Source organism: Penaeus chinensis, chromosome 19 (genome assembly GCF_019202785.1).
Source record: "Penaeus chinensis breed Huanghai No. 1 chromosome 19, ASM1920278v2, whole genome shotgun sequence".
In the NCBI taxonomy this organism is placed as follows: domain Eukaryota; kingdom Metazoa; phylum Arthropoda; class Malacostraca; order Decapoda; family Penaeidae; genus Penaeus; species Penaeus chinensis.
The window spans coordinates 24,109,184-24,129,969 of record NC_061837.1 but is presented as its reverse complement, the minus strand read 5'-3'; the positions used below and the strand labels follow the sequence as shown (position 1 = coordinate 24,129,969).

The following is a 20,786-nucleotide window of genomic DNA, read 5'->3' as shown; positions in this document are numbered from 1 at the left end:
CTTCGACACCTCTTCAACACTGCCCTGGCAACAGGAGACTTTCCCACCAAGTTCAAACATGCATCACTCATCCTCATCCCCAAACCAGGGAAGCCACCTCACGAGGTGACCAGCTTCCGGCCCATATCACTGCTGGAAGTTCCCGGGAAGTTGCTTGAGAGGATTATCCCACACATACTTAAAACACATCTTGGATACAACATACACAACCCTTGGCAACACGGCTTCCGCCCACACAGAGGGACTGGGAGCGCAATCGCCCTCGCTTATGAGGAGATCACTCTCAGTCTCGCAAACAAGCACCAAACCAACGTTATACTTCGAGACGTCACCAAGGCCTTTGATAAGGTCTGGCATGACGGCCTCAAATACAAAATAACACAACTACAACTGCCTCCACACTTCACACACTTCTTAAGCATTTTCCTGGACAACAGAACAGCCTCCATTCGCCTTGGTTCTTACCAAGGTCCTCTCATCCACCTCAGGAGTGGAGTTCCACAGGACAGCGTCCTCTCACCCACACTCTACATCCTCTACACTGCCAACCTACCACCCCAAGCACCCTACAGCAATTACATCGCATACGCAGACGACATCACACAAATCATATCACACTCCTCCAAATCCAAAAACATCATGAAAGCAGCCACACAAACAGCCATAAACACGATCAACACCTTCGAAAACAAATGGAAAATACAAACACAAACAAATTCACAGTCATACCAGTGGGAAGACGCAACCCACCTCCACTCACAATAAACAACACTACGCACCCACAGGAAACATGCTAGGCTTACACTTCAGCAGAAACGGTACTCACACACACGCACAACACCGAATAAAACAAGCAAGAACAGCTCTAAAAAAACTCAAACCCTTCTCATACTGCACAACACCCACCAAACTTAAACTCTACAAAACCACTAAAACCACTGTAAGACCCATACTCGAATACACACCCAATCCACTGATTGCAATCTCAAAATCACAAAAACTTAGGATGCAATCCATACAGAACAAAGCACTATACTGGATAAACAACACCACTAAACAAGAAAGAATACGATACAGAATTACCGCACAATCACTACACCAAACATACAACATAGAGCCACTGAATATACGCATACACACACAAACGAACCTGGGACCGCATACAACACATAGACAATACAAACTACGACGACATCATAGACAAACACACAAACAAATCACCCGTTGGGGGCCCAGGACACTCCCACTCATACACGGAAATCCCCCAGAACCTCTCTATGTGAGCTAAATGTTTTGTTGGGGGAAAGGCCTCCGAACTGCACGCATACGAGCGCGCAGGTCGAAGGATGTTTCCCACCCCCACATGAAGCTCTCATTTATATATGTGTTTCTTGATATTTTTGTATGTAAACCACCTAGTTCCTTTTTTCTTATAAACCAGCGCATTAAACCACTTGGGCGTGGAAAAGCCTCCTGACCGCTCACAGCTCGTGGTGTGTTTGTTTTTGTTTATGTTGTGCTCGATCAGGAGGAGGATTTCCACGCGAAAAAATCACTACAATGCCAAGACCAAACCATCACCTCAGCAACCTTCCGCCGCTTGTGCGCAACAGAAGACTTCATGCTTCACACCGACATCATCACATCACAACACTGCATCATGTTATCACATCATACCCCACCACATACCCATACAACCTTAACGAGTTATGCACTGGACACACACGAATTGTTTTATGTTAAAAGTTTTTATTGTTTTCTAATGCTTTCATGTTTATGTTTGTTTGTTGACAATCTGCGGGGGGGGGGGGGGGGCCCCCCAGGGCCGCCCTTCTTCTCCTGAAGAAGGCATGGTCTACCCAGACGGGCAACCAAAACGCGAGGTTTGTAGTTGTTGTTTACATAGCCTCCTGCGCCAGGGAGAGGCACAGAAGCATTTCTCGTGATCGTGAGGTGATCGTGGGGACGACACAACTCGTCCCCAGCCCATAGTACAGATCCATGTGGGTGCTTTATTCTGATTGATCTGTAGCTTGTGTGCATTTGTATGTAATGTGGGTCTGAGTGCGTGTGTGTGTGAGAGGAGGGTGTAAGGGCTTTGAACAGGTGCAGTTTGGCGTGGGAGGCAGCTCATCTAATTGTCAGCACGCCATTTAAAGTAGGTCAAGCTGACGCTGACCCACTTTTCGTGGCGTTTGCTGCTCCCGGAACCGAGGCCGCGGACGAGTCCGAGCCCCGTCCCCCTCGAGGTCCGGGAGGGACTCCTGAGAGAGGGAGACGTGGAATTCTCGGGAATCGGCGGACCAATTCCCGATGTTTCCTAGTCCCCCGAGGTTCCCCCCAACGGGGAGAACAGCTAGCGAGGTAGCCCCCGCTTCGACCTCAGGGAGGTCGATTTGGAGGCTATCCTCGCTATCGGAGTCCCCCAGAATGGTGTTGTCATGGTGACCACGAGGGGGTGCGGTGGTCGCCGGGGGCAGTGGGTCTTTCTTGTCTTTCTTCTTGTGCGTGTTTAGTGGTGATGGTAGTTTGCGTTTGTGTTCGTTTGTGTTTTTTGTAGTATTTGGTTGTGAGCTTAGTTTTGGTTGGCGTTGTGGTTGTGGTTGTGGGAGTAGGTGTGTGCGGGAGGTAGAGGGCTGTGGTTGTGTGGTGGTCGCCGGTCTATCCTCGGTGTTTGTATTTGTTTGTGTGTGATATTCAGCTATGTATAGGTCTTCATCTTCAAAGATTTCCCTGGGAATCACAATGTTAGGGAGGTTGTTTCTTTGTAGGAGTACAGGGACAATGTCTGCGAATCTTTGTGCTTTGTATTTGGCAGCTATCAAAGCTACGTGTAGTATAGTTTGTATTTTAGTGTTAATGTCAGGTGTGAGAGTGTTGGTTTGGGGGAACTGAGGTGGGGGAGGCATTGTGGTTCTCGGGGGAATCGTGGGAGGTCTTGTGGTGATGGGTGTAGATGTCTGTAGGGGTTGTTGAACTGTTGAGGCGTATGTTGGGTTGGTGTTTTGTTTAAGTGCTTGTCTTTTCGTCTTCAGTATCTCTTTCCGTGTAGGGCAAGACCCGCTGACGGCGGCGTGCTGCCCCTCACAGTTGCAACATTTGGTGGGCTTGTTGCAAGTGGCGAAGAAGTGCCCAACTTCGCCACAACGACTGCACCTTTGTTCGTGTGTACATGTGTGTTTTTTGTGATTGTATCTGTAGCACTTCAGGCATTGATCAATCTGAATGAAGCACTCAGGTTCTATGTTATAGGTGGGGACGGATGTGTTAAACATCACGATCCCACGAGAAATGAGTTTCTGTGCCTCTTCAGGCGATGAGCATCGGATCTTGACGATCCGAGATTCAGGAGGTTTGTAAATGTCAACTACAGTGACATCGTTTTTGGCTGTAATTTCCGCCTGAATGGCCTCACACGATCGTGGCGGGATTGTTTTGTCGATCTTTTTTGCCACGACCGTGCATTTTGCCTTGGTTTCAGGGGAAGGAGTGGGTTTAAAGCCCTTAGCAGCGAGTTTTCTTTGGCCAGATGAGGAGAGGAAGGGGGTCATTTGTTCTGGTTTGGCTACAACAACTTTAAAACCGTTGTGAACTTTAAAGCAGTGCGTGACGGCAACCTCTGTGATTTCAAAGATTTTCTGGAGAGCCACCTCACAGGAGATGGGCTCCCCAGAGTATGTTAATTTGATCATGTGACCCATGATCGCATAGCGTAAGGGTGATGGTGATGGGAAATTGGGGGAAGGCTAGCAAAGCTAATATGACAGGAACGTGGAACGGCGGAAAGTGGTTTCAAAAAAGGGAGGCACACTGAGCAATTAACAGTCTTTGTGTGTTAGGGCCGGTCGGGGTTGAACCCTGCCGAACGGGCGTGAACCCTTATATGTTCGGCCGGCACCTCGCAGTAAAACTGTCAATTGCCACAGTGCTTCGTGTTTTAATTGTAAGTACTCTGACCTACAATTAAAACACTAGCTCCAAAGTAAGGTAAGCGTGATAACACCCAAAGTTATACACACAAGGCCAAGGTCGTCTTTGCGTGGGGTGTCAAATGATCTCTTTACAAACAAACCCACACAAAAACCTTGGGACCTAGTGGTCCTGAGAGCCCTGACTGGGAGCGCAATCGCCCTCGCTTATGAGGAGATCGCTCTCAGTCTCGCAAACAAGCACCAAACCAACGTTATACTTCGAGACGTCACCAAGGCCTTTGATAAGGTCTGGCATGACGGCCTCAAATACAAAATAACACAACTACAACTGCCTCCACACTTCACACACTTCTTAAGCATTTTCCTGGACAACAGAACAGCCTCCATTCGCCTTGGTTCTTACCAAGGTCCTCTCATCCACCTCAGGAGTGGAGTTCCACAGGACAGCGTCCTCTCACCCACACTCTACATCCTCTACACTGCCAACCTACCACCCCAAGCACCCTACAGCAATTACATCGCATACGCAGACGACATCACACAAATCATATCACACTCCTCCAAATCCAAAAACATCATGAAAGCAGCCACACAAACAGCCATAAACACGATCAACACCTTCGAAAACAAATGGAAAATACAAACACAAACAAATTCACAGTCATACCAGTGGGAAGACGCAACCCACCTCCACTCACAATAAACAACACTACGCACCCACAGGAAACATGCTAGGCTTACACTTCAGCAGAAACGGTACTCACACACACGCACAACACCGAATAAAACAAGCAAGAACAGCTCTAAAAAAACTCAAACCCTTCTCATACTGCACAACACCCACCAAACTTAAACTCTACAAAACCACTAAAACCACTGTAAGACCCATACTCGAATACACACCCAATCCACTGATTGCAATCTCAAAATCACAAAAACTTAGGATGCAATCCATACAGAACAAAGCACTATACTGGATAAACAACACCACTAAACAAGAAAGAATACGATACAGAATTACCGCACAATCACTACACCAAACATACAACATAGAGCCACTGAATATACGCATACACACACAAACGAACCTGGGACCGCATACAACACATAGACAATACAAACTACGACGACATCATAGACAAACACACAAACAAATCACCCGTTGGGGGCCCAGGACACCCCCACTCATACACGGAAATCCCCCAGAACCTCTCTATGTGAGCTAAATGTTTTGTTGGGGGAAAGGCCTCCGAACTGCACGCATACGAGCGCGCAGGTCATAGGATGTTTCCCACCCCCACATGAAGCTCTCATTTATATATGTGTTTCTTGATATTTTTGTATGTAAACCACCTAGTTCCTTTTTTCTTATAAACCAGCGCATTAAACCACTTGGGCGTGGAAAAGCCTCCTGACCGCTCACAGCTCGTGGTGTGTTTGTTTTTGTTTATGTTGTGCTCGATCAGGAGGAGGATTTCCACGCGAAAAAATCACTACAATGCCAAGACCAAACCATCACCTCAGCAACCTTCCGCCGCTTGTGCGCAACAGAAGACTTCATGCTTCACACCGACATCATCACATCACAACACTGCATCATGTTATCACATCATACCCCAACACATACCCATACAACCTTAACGAGTTATGCACTGGACACACACGAATTGTTTTATGTTAAAAGTTTTTATTGTTTTCTAATGCTTTCATGTTTATGTTTGTTTGTTGACAATCTGCGGGGGGGGGGGGGGGGCTCTACCCGGTGAGCACCGCCCATCACATGTGCTCACAGAGCGGAGGATGTCTCCCCACCTAAAGCAGATAGATTACACTCCACACATTTTATCCCTATGTTTCTTTTATTCTCGCTTAAATAAACGAAAGAGTGACTCGCTGAACTTCGTTTCTCTCTCGTTTCTTGTTCTTGTTTATATTCATATGTTCTTTTTACATCAATTCTCGTTTAAATAAACAAAAGAGTGACCCACTGAACCTCGCTCTCAGCTCCTAGGAGCTGGGAGGGAGGCAGGCGAGTGTCTCCCCTGCAACAGGCTATCATAGCGGGATCACACCTGCTATGATAATCCCTGGCAGGCAAAAAAAAAAAAAAAAAAAAAAACGTGGTATATCTGTAGGTTACTTGTTCTTGTTTCACCATCATCTTCCCCATTTTATTTTTCACACTCCTTCGTTCTTGCTTTACCATCAGCTTTCCTCATTTCCTTGTTACTGTGCTATGTTCCTTTCGCCATCCCCCTTCATCATCATTTCTCATTAATTCTCATGTGTTCTTGTTCCACCATTATCTACCCTGTTCGATTTGTTCTTGATCCACCATTATTATTATTATTTTTTTTTTTCACATCATCCTTCCTCACTTACTTTCCAATTCCCTTGTTACCATGTTCATCCTTCCTCACTTACTTTATATTCCCATGTTTATTGCCATGATCTCTTATTACCATATATTATCCCTATGTTCCTTTTTGCGTTCCCAGTTCAAATTTTAACAGACTTTTTAATAAATAAACTTTTTAATAAATAAAGGTGTCTCCTCCAATCCAGCCTGGCTTCAATTAAAAGAAAAATAAAGCCACACTCCCGACCAGCTGCAACAAAGAAAACACTACGCAAGGGGTATCGCCCCCCCCAACTTTTATCTCACTCTTCCTTCACTTTCAGGTAGCTAGTTACCCTTAGCTTTCCTTCCCATCCTTAAACTAAGAATTCCTCCCCCTCCTCCCCCTTTAGTTCATCAGACGGTCAGGGAGAATCCCTGCCCCGCGTCTGTCGGGTCAAGGCCGGCCGCTGAGCCAGCCGTCCGCCCCTCTTGGGCTGACCGCACACCCAGCACTAAGCCTTACCAAGACTTGTATCATGTGATCTATATCTGTGTTGCTTACACTTCTTAATAAAACCGTCCCCATTTTACTACTCCTGATAACCATATGTTTAAGACGTCTAAATTGCCTTTACAATGTGCGTGCATATTTGTTTACCCGAATATTATCGGCATTATTTTAGGGGTGGGGTTAGTGTGTGTACATTAGCTTATGTATGTGTTGCATGCGATCGAGTGCGTGAAGTACAGGACAATGTGATACGAATATGCAGTTATGCCAGTGCATTTTTCCAATGACATGAAACATATTGATAGGGAGAGACTTCACACAGGAGTTATTTCTATTAGCAATTAAAATTTAAGGGGGAAAGCGCGAACGCAGTCCCCCGCTACCAAAAATTGCGCACTCGAGTTAACCACATTTGGGTTAATCTAAGTGGTCAGCACCACCGGAGTACAAAAAATAAAGATATGAAATAATGACATATTACTTATTAATAGAATATCCGAATGTATTTTTATCAATAAAAAAAATCAAAGTTTACTAACAAGAGAAAATGATAGTTGGTTGCAGGGACTATCGTCACTCAGATGTTATGATTATCCTTAATGTAATACGATTTATTTTTTTCATTGACATAATCATAATTTTCCACTGACATTATCAACATTTTAATTATCATTATTATTCTTATTATGATTGTCAAACTATTTGTATCCTCATTCATATGACTGTACGAATATGATTTTTTTCATAACAATTATCTTCATAATTACTATTATCATTATCATTGCAATTATTAGTGTTACCTTATCTATTACTAGTTATTTACATTGCTATCTTTATTATTATTAGCATAATGATCTTTGTTGATGATATTGATTTTTATCCTTAGACTTGTCGTTATTATCTATTGATACAATTCTTGTCATTATTGCTACTCTCATTATTATAATCATAATTATCATAATTACCATTATTATTATGATTGCAATTATTAATGTTACCTTATTTATTACTATAATTATTTCCATTCCTATCATCATTATTATTAGCATATTTTTTTTTTTTTTTTTTTTTTTGATAATACTGATTTCTATACTTATTATTGTCAACGGCCTGACTTATGGTAGTAGCATTGAAATGGTAATTTATCGGCATTCCTGATTTGGTAAGACCTCTATATACCATGGATTTGGTGTTTTCCAATGGTTGTATGGTGGATGGAATGGTAGTTCGGGGGAACTCCACATTCCATTGAAGCTACAGAGTGTGGTGTTTATCCTATGGAGGGATAAGCTTTTAGTGCTTTACGTGGCACTATAGACACCTGGTCTCGGGGACATAACGGTGATACAGGCCTTGTAAACAAGGGCACCACTGTGCTTTGTGGGTCTGCAACTCTTCGTACTCTCCAAGGGAAGCATTTGGACTCGTCAGACGAAGAAATGCAATTGTAAAAGTAAGTAACCAATTAAAGGTATAAAGTTATTTCATATGTTTATAAACACCAATTGATATAATATTGAAATAAAGTGTGGTTCACAAAAAGGGAAATAACACGTAAAATTGGACGTATTATTCTTATGAGAAACACAGAGCCCGCTCCGGAGAGGGTGGAATAAAAATCTGTTATCCAGTGGCCTATACGCGTGAATATATTTGGGTTATATTACACTTGTTACCATCTTTACTCAAAGAAGTATAAAGGGTGGTAAGAAGGTGGATAGCAGCACTCAAATGGGTGCTAGGTAACATTATCTTTATTATTTATTTATATAATTATCGTTATCATTACTAATATCATAATCATAAATGTCACTGCAATTGTCTGTTGTATTTTACAGATATGTCTTAATATATGATCAATGATTATATTCATGCTAACGTACAAATATCTTTATCAATAAAGCACAAGTTTTCTTCGTCATTGCACAGCATATTAGCTGTTGGTTTGTTAAAATATTCATAATATGGACATGCATATGCACAGAAATGTATAGCGTATCAGCCTAACATGCATATCTGACAGATAAGTTAATATATATCTATCCGGCAAATATGTATTTATTTTTGTGCTAATACATGTCCTTACATGTGAATATTCATTGGATAATGAAAAATAAACCACTTGAATAAACTGACACATAAAAGGAGATATCCAAGGAGTAACAAGTTACATGTGTGGTTATCTCCATATAAACATAAGTGACTTCCCCCGTCAGATCACAGTGGTTTCGTCCGTTACCAGATTTTGTCGATATCCGGCATATAGAAGTCGGTAAAACTGAGATTTGAGACTGATACAAGAATGGCAGGTATGTCGATAGCATCTCCCATGGTTTTCAACAGTATTTAATCCACTGCTATGAAACGTTACGGTGCGATTTTCCTTTGGAATTTATAATCAAAAATTGTTCATTTGAGGGGGATAGCGCGAACGCAGTCCCCCGCTACCAAAAATTGCGCACTCGAGTTAACCACATTTGGGTTAATCGCAGGGGTCAGCGCCACCGGAGTGCAATGGTGAGCCTCGCCCTGGGAGAACCGCCTTCGTGATCACGGTATCTCCTGTGCCAGGTAAGTATGCCGCACGGGCGGACGGGCCAAGCCAGACGTACTTACACTGAGTGGCCCACGAGCACACTAACGGTTTATACAAATATCCAGCTACTGTTTTTAATTACACATACATTGGAGCTGAAGTCGTTTTAAAATTAAATTTATAAACTATAAATAATAAATAAAAATGTATAATGCTATTCAGTGAAAGTTTATTCATAATATAAATTATAGAACAAACCAATAACCATACTGCTTCCTTATTTAGAAACTCCATTAGCATTTTAAGAGTAATTTTCATAATAGTTCTTGCATCTTTTGGCATGCTATCGTTTGCTGTGATATAAATATAGATACACCCCTATACATATACACTTTTCATAGTAGCTAACGCCATTTGCCCTAAGATTTTCGCTCCAAATTCCGGTCGTTCCTCATGATATAGCTTGCTACATTAAATTCGGTAATCTTAGCTTTTACATAATTTACTAACCTCAAACTTGCCACATTCAAGTGCAATAATTAAGCAAGAAAGTAAGACCAAGAAGAATATACAGTCACAAATATCATGAATAAGTGCAAACTTGAATTGTAAGAACAGGGTGTCGGAAAAGAGTCCTCCCTGTTTGAAAGTTCCTTTGGGTTGCACCCAGTACAAAGAAAATGGCTTTACTATCCTCCCATTCTTCACTAAATGTAGTATTCATTTTTGGGCGTATTTCCATGGAAAATGTATAAAAATATGCAATATAAACATAAGCATCTATATACACATGTATACAGATGTATATAAATATGTACATAGATACAAATTATAAATCGGATACCTCTTACATAATTATGTATATATATATACATTTATGTACCTGTTCGTTTGCATATACAGATATACATATGCACACATATTTATAAGATTATAGTTATATCCATACATATATATACACTAAAAAGAAACCATAATCAATTTATTCATAAATACATAATACATATACACATACATATAAGGCTTAAACGATATAACATTATATATACAAATATGTATATTAATATACGTATCAGTATATTAATAAGTATATATATGAATAATAAACAATAAACATAAATATTAATTAATATATAGAGACAATATATATATATATATATATATAGATGATATATAAATATTAATTTAAAGCAATAAATAGATAAATATAGGATGTATATAAATATGCAATCTATATATATGTAATATACATATATATAAACAATATGTATATTAATATATCTACATATATATTAACAATATATATATATATATATTGATATACATATATCAACAATTTATATATACAACTTTATTATCAATATATATATATATATTGATAATATATATATTGATAATATATATATTAATAATATATATATATTAACAATATATATATATAAACAATATATATATATTAACAATATATATATATTAACAATATATATATATATATATAACTAAATATAAAAATATAAAATATATCCATATATAAACATTAGGTCTTTATATATAATCATGTATGTATATACATACATATGTCTATATACATATACCCTGTCATATATGTAACATGAAATGAAATGAAAGTTCTATTCATAATTTATAAAATGCTAAGATAATACTAACGAGAAATATAAAAAGAATCAAAATCAGACGTCGTTTATGCCGTTCTGTGTTCGAAACTGCTTTACCAGCATGTCCGCTGACTTACTGTGTTGGGGGGAATTCCATACTTAAGGTGGTATCGCTTCTCGGCCTTTTGGCTAAGATCAAAGTGTAGTATCTGTTCTTATCAGCTTAATATCTGATACGATCCCCATGTGGGATCTACGATATTAAACTGATTTTTGGAATATGGCGAAGTGCTAGGGGCTTGCTCCACCTTTGCCGCGGATCGGCCCGGTATTGCAGTACCTCCGGGATTGGTCCACTCCCCACGGGGAGAATAAAAACTTATATATTACATTAAAATGGTTAATAATACCTTCATTCACGCGGTCTGCTATACGAGTGCATTTGTTTACTCTTCTCCAAGGTCCCCTTATATTTCTTCTAAACGGCCAATAATCCTGAGAATCAAGTTTGTTGCACTCACTTTTTCCCTTATCGATTATGTACGCTTTCAATCTCCGTTTGTTTGAATATTACAAACAGTATGTGCAGTCACTTCGCACAGAATAGGGTAACATCCCTTCTAGTTCGGGAACAATTTGGTAGTTAAATTCGTATTGCAAGCACAATCGAAATTTGCTACGAGGTAGAGCATGCTTATATTAAGCAAACGACATCAGTGCCTGTTTCCATCATAGCATCGTTTCATGTGTATCTTTGAAACGCGAACAGAAGCAGCCGCATTCACAGGCACATGCATGGGATCACTGCATTAACAAATATACTCGTAAACAATATAAAAACATAAAATATATATGTATAAAAGCCCGAGTAAACCACATGCAAACAAATAAATAAGCACAGATGCCTTGACTATTTTGTTACTATATTTGGTGAGACATACTACTAAGTAACTTGCGTTTCCCATGGTTAACCTGGTGATCTGATGTTAATTTCTGACACTCAGCTCACACTCAATTTAATTGTTTTTATATGGGTTGCTAATAGGGTAATGCCAGAGACCTAAAACCAGGAATTGACATGTGTATCGACTGTTTCTCCTCTTTATGTCTCTTTTATCATATATAAATTAAATGCACATGCAGGAGCGTAATTTCAGATTTTTCTTAGGGGTTGGCAAGCGAAGCGAATAAACAATAAAAATGAGCTATTCTAGGGGCATTTTGAAGCTATAAATGGATCTATTTGTAGTGTAGTAATAAAAAAAAAAAAAAAAAATCAAAGTTGTGGGCCTTCTGGGAGACCCAGACACTGAGGGGACAAACGCCCCTGTGCATAATGATCCATATGTTAACATACGTAGACAGTATTCCCACGAAGTAGTCGGTGATGTGCAAGTCAGTTCGTGAGTTAACTCTGTCGTGACAATTAATATTGACCCTCGGCCATTACATGTCGATCCTTTATCTAAGATTTGCTTATTCACTCCTATAGAAAGTCGATTCGTTAAAACCCCCACATGTGGCTGACGTTTTGTCGCTTAGCCAGTATCAACAAAGGGACGCATACTTATTATATCCCGTAAACTTTAGAAAGAAAAGAAAAAAGTTTCACATCACATCTTTTCTCCATTAGTTTGTAGAAAGGCAAGGTATGAAAAACGCATTACTTCGCCTTGATATAGATGAGTAATCGCGTGATATAGATAAATAATCATTCAGTGGATTGTGTCAATACATATCAACTTCATTTTTAGTATGCTATGAAACATACAGGTATAGAGAGACTTACACAGGAATTATTTTTATTAATTATATCTAAGGGGGATAGCGCGAACGCAGTCCCCCGCTACCAAAAATTGCGCACTCGAGTTAACCACATTTGGGTTAATCGCAGGGGTCAGCGCCACCGGAGTGCAATGGTGAGCCTCGCCCTGGGAGAACCGCCTTCGTGATCACGGTATCTCCTGTGCCAGGTAAGTATGCGAACGCTCGTTCAAAGCAGAATCCAGCGGAAACTGACTGATGACGCACAGTCCAATGTAAAAAGTTATGAAGTCTCTGTCTCTCGTGCCAAGGATATTTATTTCTTCACTTCACTGAAACTTTAACATGCCTTTAAGTGTAAAATAAAATTATGAAATAATAAACTATTACTTATTAAGAGAATACCCAAATATACTTTTATCAACAATAACAAATCTAAGTTAACAAATAAAAGAAAACGATTGTTGGTTGCAGGGACTATTGTAACAAATACCGAAAGGTATTTATATTATGTTATGATAATGTATTACGATTTATTTTTTCATAGATATAACCATATTTTTTCACTTTTATCATTTAAATTGTTATTACTATTCGTATTATGATTACTATTTGCATCATCAGTCATGTGGAATTTATTTATTAATGGTAAGTCTATTTCTTCATAAGCCGAAATTTTTAAAATCTGAGGTATGAAGAAGTATGCACTATTAAGGCCCACAGACTTAACATTGTTTCCCTTTTTGGATTTTGGAAAGGATTAAAGAGAGATTTTACAATGAGGATGAATGAGCAAGAAGGTGAAAAGGCAGTTATTAAATCAATTTCAGCATGTTCGCCAGTTTCTAAGGATAATACATACCAGTCATTTCAAATTACAGGAAGTTATACAATAGAGTATGATATTATTACAAAAGGTACAAATCATGAGTACTGTTTGTCAGAATTAGATTGTAATATTTGCCTTAGAATTCGAATATTCACTGAAAAAATCATCATGAAACTTAAAATGCATCAAAAGTTTTGTAGGCCTTCAATTCTTTATTGGTATAACTTCCGAGTGTATGTATGAGCCACTTGGGCTTTCAGACCGACCATTTATCAAATACGGATCTGGTCGACTCTTGGTACCCTTTAAATACTTCAGCTTCTCGTCATAACGCTATCCAGCGACAGAATTAAGAGATTTGTAGTAAAGCGACATAGTTTTCTATGCAGATTCAGCGCCCATTGTTGCTCTTTTGCCCACCAACGAGATGCGCATGCGCGAAAAAAAAAGTTATTTTCATTACTATCATTATTAATGTTAGCACAATTATCTTCGATGATAATATTGATTTTTATCCTTAATATCGTTATTTATTGATATCAATCTTGTTATTACTATCATAATCATTAATGTCACTGTAATTGTCTGTCTTAATATATGATCAATAATTATATTAATCCTGACGTACAAATATCTTAATCAATAAAGCACAATATATATATATATATTTTTTTCCATGGCACATTATATTATCGGTCAGTTTCTTAAAATATTAATTATCCGGACATGCATATACACAGAAAGAAATGCATAACTATCAGCCTAAACATGCAAATCTGAAAGATAGATAAATTTGTACTTATCAGGCAGATATGGGTTTACTTCTGTGCATATATATGTCCTAAGTTGTCCTTATATGTAAATATTCACTGGATAATGAAAAATAAAACCACTTAACCACATTGACACGCATAAAGGGGGAAAAACTAAGGAGTAATAAGTTCCCAATAATTCAGACAATTTTTTTTTACAGAATTAAGAGGCAAGACATATACATTTGCAATTCATTACACGGCACACTTGAAGGGGATTCGTGATGCACAGGTTGAGAACCATGTCATGGTGCCTTATATTGCCTTAATGGAGATTAGTAATCGTGCTTGTATTTCGAAACTGGTAGCGCCAAACTGCCAGATAGCTTGCACAAGGTTTGAGGTTTGCGGAATGTCACAACCAGTTTTAATACTAATTGGAATGAATGTTCCTTAACCTACGAGCATCTCACGTTCTCTGGTAATGTCAGCTTCATTTGACAGTATTTAATCCACTGCTATGAAAAGTTACGGTGAGATTTTCCTTTGAAATTTATACTTAAAAATTGTTCATTTGAGGGGGATAGCGCGAACGCAGTCCCCCGCTACCAAAAATTGCGCACTCGAGTTAACCACATTTGGGTTAATCGCAGGGGTCAGCGCCACCGGAGTGCAATGGTGAGCCTCGCCCTGGGAGAACCGCCTTCGTGATCACGGTATCTCCTGTGCCAGGTAAGTATGCCGCACGGGCAGACGGGCCAAGCCAGACGTACTCACACTGAGTAGCCCACGAGCACACTAACGGTTTATACAAATATCCAGCTACTGCTTTTCATTGCACACATATCGGAGGTGAAGTCGCTTTAATATTAAATTTATAAACTATATATAACGCAATTGGATTTATAAAATAAAGATAACACAATCAAGTTATAATGTGATTCAGTGAATGTTTATTCATAACAGAAATTATGAAATTGAAAACGATCGCTATAATGCGTCCTCATTTAGAAACTTCATTAATATCTTAAGAATACTTTTCATAATAGTATTTGCAACTTTTGGCGTAATACTAACAAATATTGATAAATATAAATAAATGTATATATATATATATATCAAGGAAGCCATTCGGCCTAAACATTTTCGCTCCAAATTCCGGTTTGATACAACTTGTTTCATTAAAGTCGGTCATCTAAGTTTTTATATAATTTACTACCTCAAAACATGCCAATTCAAGCGCAATAATTAAACAACAAAATAATGAAATTGAAAACGATCGCTATAATGCGTCCTCATTTAGAAACTTCATTAATATCTTAAGAATACTTTTCATAATAGTATTTGCAACTTTTGGCGTAATACTAACAAATATTGATAAATATAAATAAATGTATATATATATATATATCAAGGAAGCCATTCGGCCTAAACATTTTCGCTCCAAATTCCGGTTTGATACAACTTGTTTCATTAAAGTCGGTCATCTAAGTTTTTATATAATTTACTACCTCAAAACATGCCAATTCAAGCGCAATAATTAAACAACAAAATAAGACACGGAGGAATATATATCATAAGTGTAAACCTAAACTGTGAAAACAAAAGAGTCCTCCCTGTTTGAAAGTTCCACTAGGTCGCATTCAGCGCAAAGAAAATTAGCTTTCTATCCTCCGGAGGTACTATTAAGTTATGGGCATATTTCATTGGAAATTGTATATAAATAAGCAATATATTAACATGCCTATATGAATACACACACATAGGTGAACGGATACATATATATGTACATAGACATACATATTCATACACAAATGTATACATACATGAAAAGGAATACATATATGTGCAATATACGTGCGTGCATATGTATGCACACCCACATACATATTTACATTAAATACATATATATCATATGCATATAAACACGCAAATATAAATATATTGTATATGTAATTATAAGCATATACATACATACATAATATACATATACTAAATAGAAATAATAAACAGTGTATATATAAGCACGCATAATAAATATACATATATAAAATAAATTTGATATATATATATATATATATATATATATATATATATATATATATAGGGATATGTGTATTAATATACATGTACGTGTATTAATAAACATTAAATATATATAAATATTTATATATATATATAAATTATATATACATATTACAGAAATATAAATGCAAATATAGATATGCAGTCCATATAAACAAAATATATACATATTAAATATTCATATATATATATATATATATATATATATATATATTACCAATGTATCTAAGTATATATACATTAATAATATATAAATATATATGTATATATTTATATATGAATAGTGACAATGTATGTATATATATATATATTTCATAAAAGTATAGTGACAATATATGTATATATATAGAAAATATATGTATATTAACAATATTATATTAAAAATAAATATATAAAATATATATATATACATATAAATAACACACACACACATATATACATATACATAAATACATATCACAAATATACAAATAACGTCTATATAAAGGCAATATATACATATCTATTATGTACTTGACCATAAACATAAATACATTTAATATATATATGAATATATACATATACATATACAAATTATATACATAAATACAAATATGAAGAGACATATAAATGCATAATATATGAAGATGCAAGTAAGTTAATATTTATATGAATATATATATGTGATTATATATATATATACAAATTTATATTTATGTAAATATATAAATTTACATATATAAATAAATATAATACATAACATATATATATATATATATATATTCTAAATACATATACATATATCGATATTATAGATACATCCATATAAAGATCTTTATTTAAATATATATCAATACATATCTCAATGCCGACGGGCATGACGTGTATGTACGTGCTATACCCACTGTGAGCTACTTGTTTGATTTTGTTTACACATAGATGGCTACACTTGTACTAAGTCACTAATGAGCCAGTTACGGGTACTGTCTGCCTCATCCGTTTACCCTCTTTCTTTGATTTACGAAAATATTTTTACGTTATCTTATTTTGCTGTTACTAATGTTTATAACATTAGAGTAGCAGAGCCATATATGTGCAGAGACATTTCACAAAAAAAAATATAGAAAAGGAGCCCAGCATTTTTCCCATTTTATATTAATTTTCCCCGGCGGCATTGGGATATACACATATATATAAATATAAATATATACAAATAAATATATAAATATAAAAATATCCTTATATACAAAATATATAATACAAATATATATTTATACGTACATACTTTATATATACAGATATATATATATATATATATATATATATATATATATATATATAAACATATATATATATTTATACGTACATACTTTATATATACAGATATATATATATATAAATATATATATATATATATATATATATATATATATATTCATAAATATATACATTTATAAATATATATGTATATATAAATACATCTATATATACATATATATAAATAGACATATATAAATATATATAAATAGACATATATAAATATATATATATAAATATATATATATAAATAGACATATATAAATATACATATACATATATACATATACATATATTATAAATAAATATAAATGTATAAACATACATATATAATATGCAAACTATATACAATATATATACACAAATATATATATATATATATATATATATATGTATATATATATTGGTAAATCACAAATTAAGAGGTTGTACTTGGTCACTAATCAATTAGCTTTCTTATACAATTTTTGAATGTTGGGCCTATCGTCGTAGTACGAGAGAACACATGTGTTAGGCATTGCCCAAGACAAGTGCTAGTAACACGTTTTATTGTTACTATATTACCTTAGGACTATTGACATATTTCATTAAGATCAAACCATGGAAAATAAGGTACTTGTAATATATTCATGTTTAATATTTTGTTTCTACCCCCTGATGCCAAAACAGTTTATTCGTCGAAACATAAACACCACTAACTCGGCTTTCAACGCACGCAACAGACGTTCCCATGCTTGTAAAGGCATTATTCACGACTGCAACATGATTACGGGTGTGGTCTTTATGCATGTATTTTGACATGGCTGCCCACACGTTTTCAATTGGGTTGAGATTCGGGGATCTGGGTGGATGTGACAGAGGCGCAATGTGTTCACTAAACCAATCTTAGACAACACGACTGGCATGGATAGGGCTGTTGTCCTGAAGTAGAAGGGATCCGTTTCATGAAACACCATAGCCCTATCTGCTGGGAGAAAAACCTCCTCAAGGATTTCTACATATCTGCTTTCAGAAAATCAGCAAGGAGTGATATCCGTCACCTCCCCGACACCACTTGCGTGCATCTACCTAACCAACCCTGCGGTGATTCGGCCACTCCTCGCAATCACATTCTCTGGTTGAAATCTGTTAAACGCTGCATTAGATACAAAAGTAGACATATAAGAAAAGGGGTTTGCATTCATTTCTACTAATACAAATATTTTTCTTCTAAATATCGAGCAAAAGGGAAGTTGAAAATAGGGGAGGGGGCGGTGTCATTACCTACCTGGTGTATAGTTAACATATACATATCTCGCAGCGTTGGTGCTTCCAGGAAAAAAAAAAAAGTTTTCTTGTCACTCATTATTATTATACCCTAGTATCCAGAAGGCCTGTAGCCTGTCTGCATACTGCAAGGCATATTCCATCCTTTTCGGGAATAAGATCATCATGCATCCTCCATAGAAATTTCCAGTACAACTATTCGATATATTAAGAACAATAGCGAGACCAATTCGAACCCCAAAATACCAACCCTTCCATTCGTTATTGAAGGTTTCAATACCCCTCCTAACGATAGTTTTCTGTGTACATATATGTATATATGATACATGAATGGATATATATGTGTGTGTGTATATGTTTGTGTATCAGGAATGCAAAACATCTCTTAAAAGTCATATATTTTGTTAAATTGTCATTTCTACATCTCATAATCAAGAAGGAAATCTTTTCTTAAGGTTACGTCCTGGCTTCGTACTAACTGCTGCCCTTGTGCCCCCTGGGGTTAATGGGTGGCTGTGGGGAGGCAGGCCTTGCCAGTCTGTGCCCCCGAGATAACCACTGGCAATGAAGCGTATAGTTGTTGGTGCTGGGGGGAGGGCTAAAGTCCATCCCACCCAGCAAGAACGGTGGGCTGTGGGTCCCTCTGGGTTGGCGACCACAGGGACTCGGGTGAGGAGAGGTTACCCTTCATCCAATCTGGGTCCCAGTGGCCAACTTGGCATGATGCTTGAGGGGGAAAGCCCCAGGGAGCCCTGCAGGCGGATTATGAGACCTGCAGCCAGCCATCCTCCTCTGTATGGGGCGGCGTCGGTAGGGGTGGCAGAGGTGGCCCCCACCTGGAGTGACTGCCAGAGGTTAGACTTCAGGCGGGCTGTCAGGGTGAGGCTTGGAACGTCCGGTCCCTGCGACAGGACGATCGGTTACCACTACTGTCGAGGGAATTGAAGCAGCTGAGAGTTGAGGTGGCTGCTCTCTCGGAGGTGAGAAGACCTGGCAGCAGCACAATCAGTATGGATGGCTACACTTATTACTAGTCGGGCCGCAACGATGGCCACCATCTCCAGGGAGTAGCCATAGCCATCTCCAGCAGACTTCAACCCTCGATAGTAGAGGTCACTCCATCCACCCATCAGCGAGGATCCACCCTCCCAAACTGAAGTCAGGGGGGCGATCTCCAAGCTGAAGAGTGGTATAGCAGCAGGTGTTTGTGGCATCCCAGCTGAATTGTTAAAGGCTGGTGGAGAACCTATGGCGAGGGGCTTGCATGCAGTCCTGTCTGCCATCTGGCACACTAGTACCATTCCCCCTGACCTGCTGAGATGTGTGGTCATCCCTCTCTGGAAGGGGAAAGGGGATCACTGGGACTGCAGCAATCACTGAGGCATTACACTACTTAGTTACCAGGCAAGGTACTCGTGCACATCCTACTGAGACATATAAAAGACCACCTGCTGAGGCACCAAAGGCCAGAGCAATCTGGATTCACTCCTGGTAAGTCTAAAATAGGCCGCATCCTTTCAGACGTGGGCTGCTCGCAGCCTACATCAACCTCAAAAAGGCGTTTGATACTGTGCATCGCGAATCACTCTGGGAGATCCTGAGGCTAAAAGGAATTCTTACAAGTGTTGTTGGATTAATAGCAATCCTGTATACAGGCACTGAAAGTACTGTAAAGTGTGGTGGGGACCTGTCGAGCTTCTTCCCTATTAGTTCAGGCGTGAGGCAAGGCTGTGTTCTTGCACCAACACTTTTAAACACTTGCATGGATTGGATACTGGGTAGAGCTACTGTCCAAAGTCACTGTGGAGCAATTCTGGGCAATATCAAGGTTACAGACCTTGACTTTGCTGATGATGTT

At 37.8% G+C, this 20,786-nt stretch overlaps 5 non-coding genes across 5 annotated transcripts; 1 reads left to right on the top strand and 4 right to left on the bottom strand.

Annotated features, from left to right (window-relative positions):
• Positions 1 to 7,135: 7,135 nt before the first annotated feature.
• Positions 7,136 to 7,294, bottom strand: LOC125035538. Its single transcript, XR_007115824.1, has one exon. It is a non-coding gene; the product is annotated as a U1 spliceosomal RNA (small nuclear RNA).
• A 1,906-nt stretch (positions 7,295 to 9,200) lies between these two features.
• Positions 9,201 to 9,363, bottom strand: LOC125035533. The gene has a single exon (XR_007115818.1). It is a non-coding gene; the product is annotated as a U1 spliceosomal RNA (small nuclear RNA).
• Positions 9,364 to 11,105: 1,742 nt separating this feature from the next.
• Positions 11,106 to 11,298, top strand: LOC125035539. The gene has a single exon (XR_007115825.1). It is a non-coding gene; the product is annotated as a U2 spliceosomal RNA (small nuclear RNA).
• Positions 11,299 to 12,754: 1,456 nt separating this feature from the next.
• On the bottom strand, positions 12,755 to 12,917 carry LOC125035532. The gene has a single exon (XR_007115817.1). It is a non-coding gene; the product is annotated as a U1 spliceosomal RNA (small nuclear RNA).
• A 1,941-nt stretch (positions 12,918 to 14,858) lies between these two features.
• On the bottom strand, positions 14,859 to 15,021 carry LOC125035529. Its single transcript, XR_007115815.1, has one exon. It is a non-coding gene; the product is annotated as a U1 spliceosomal RNA (small nuclear RNA).
• Between the last annotated feature and the right edge of the window lie 5,765 nt (positions 15,022 to 20,786).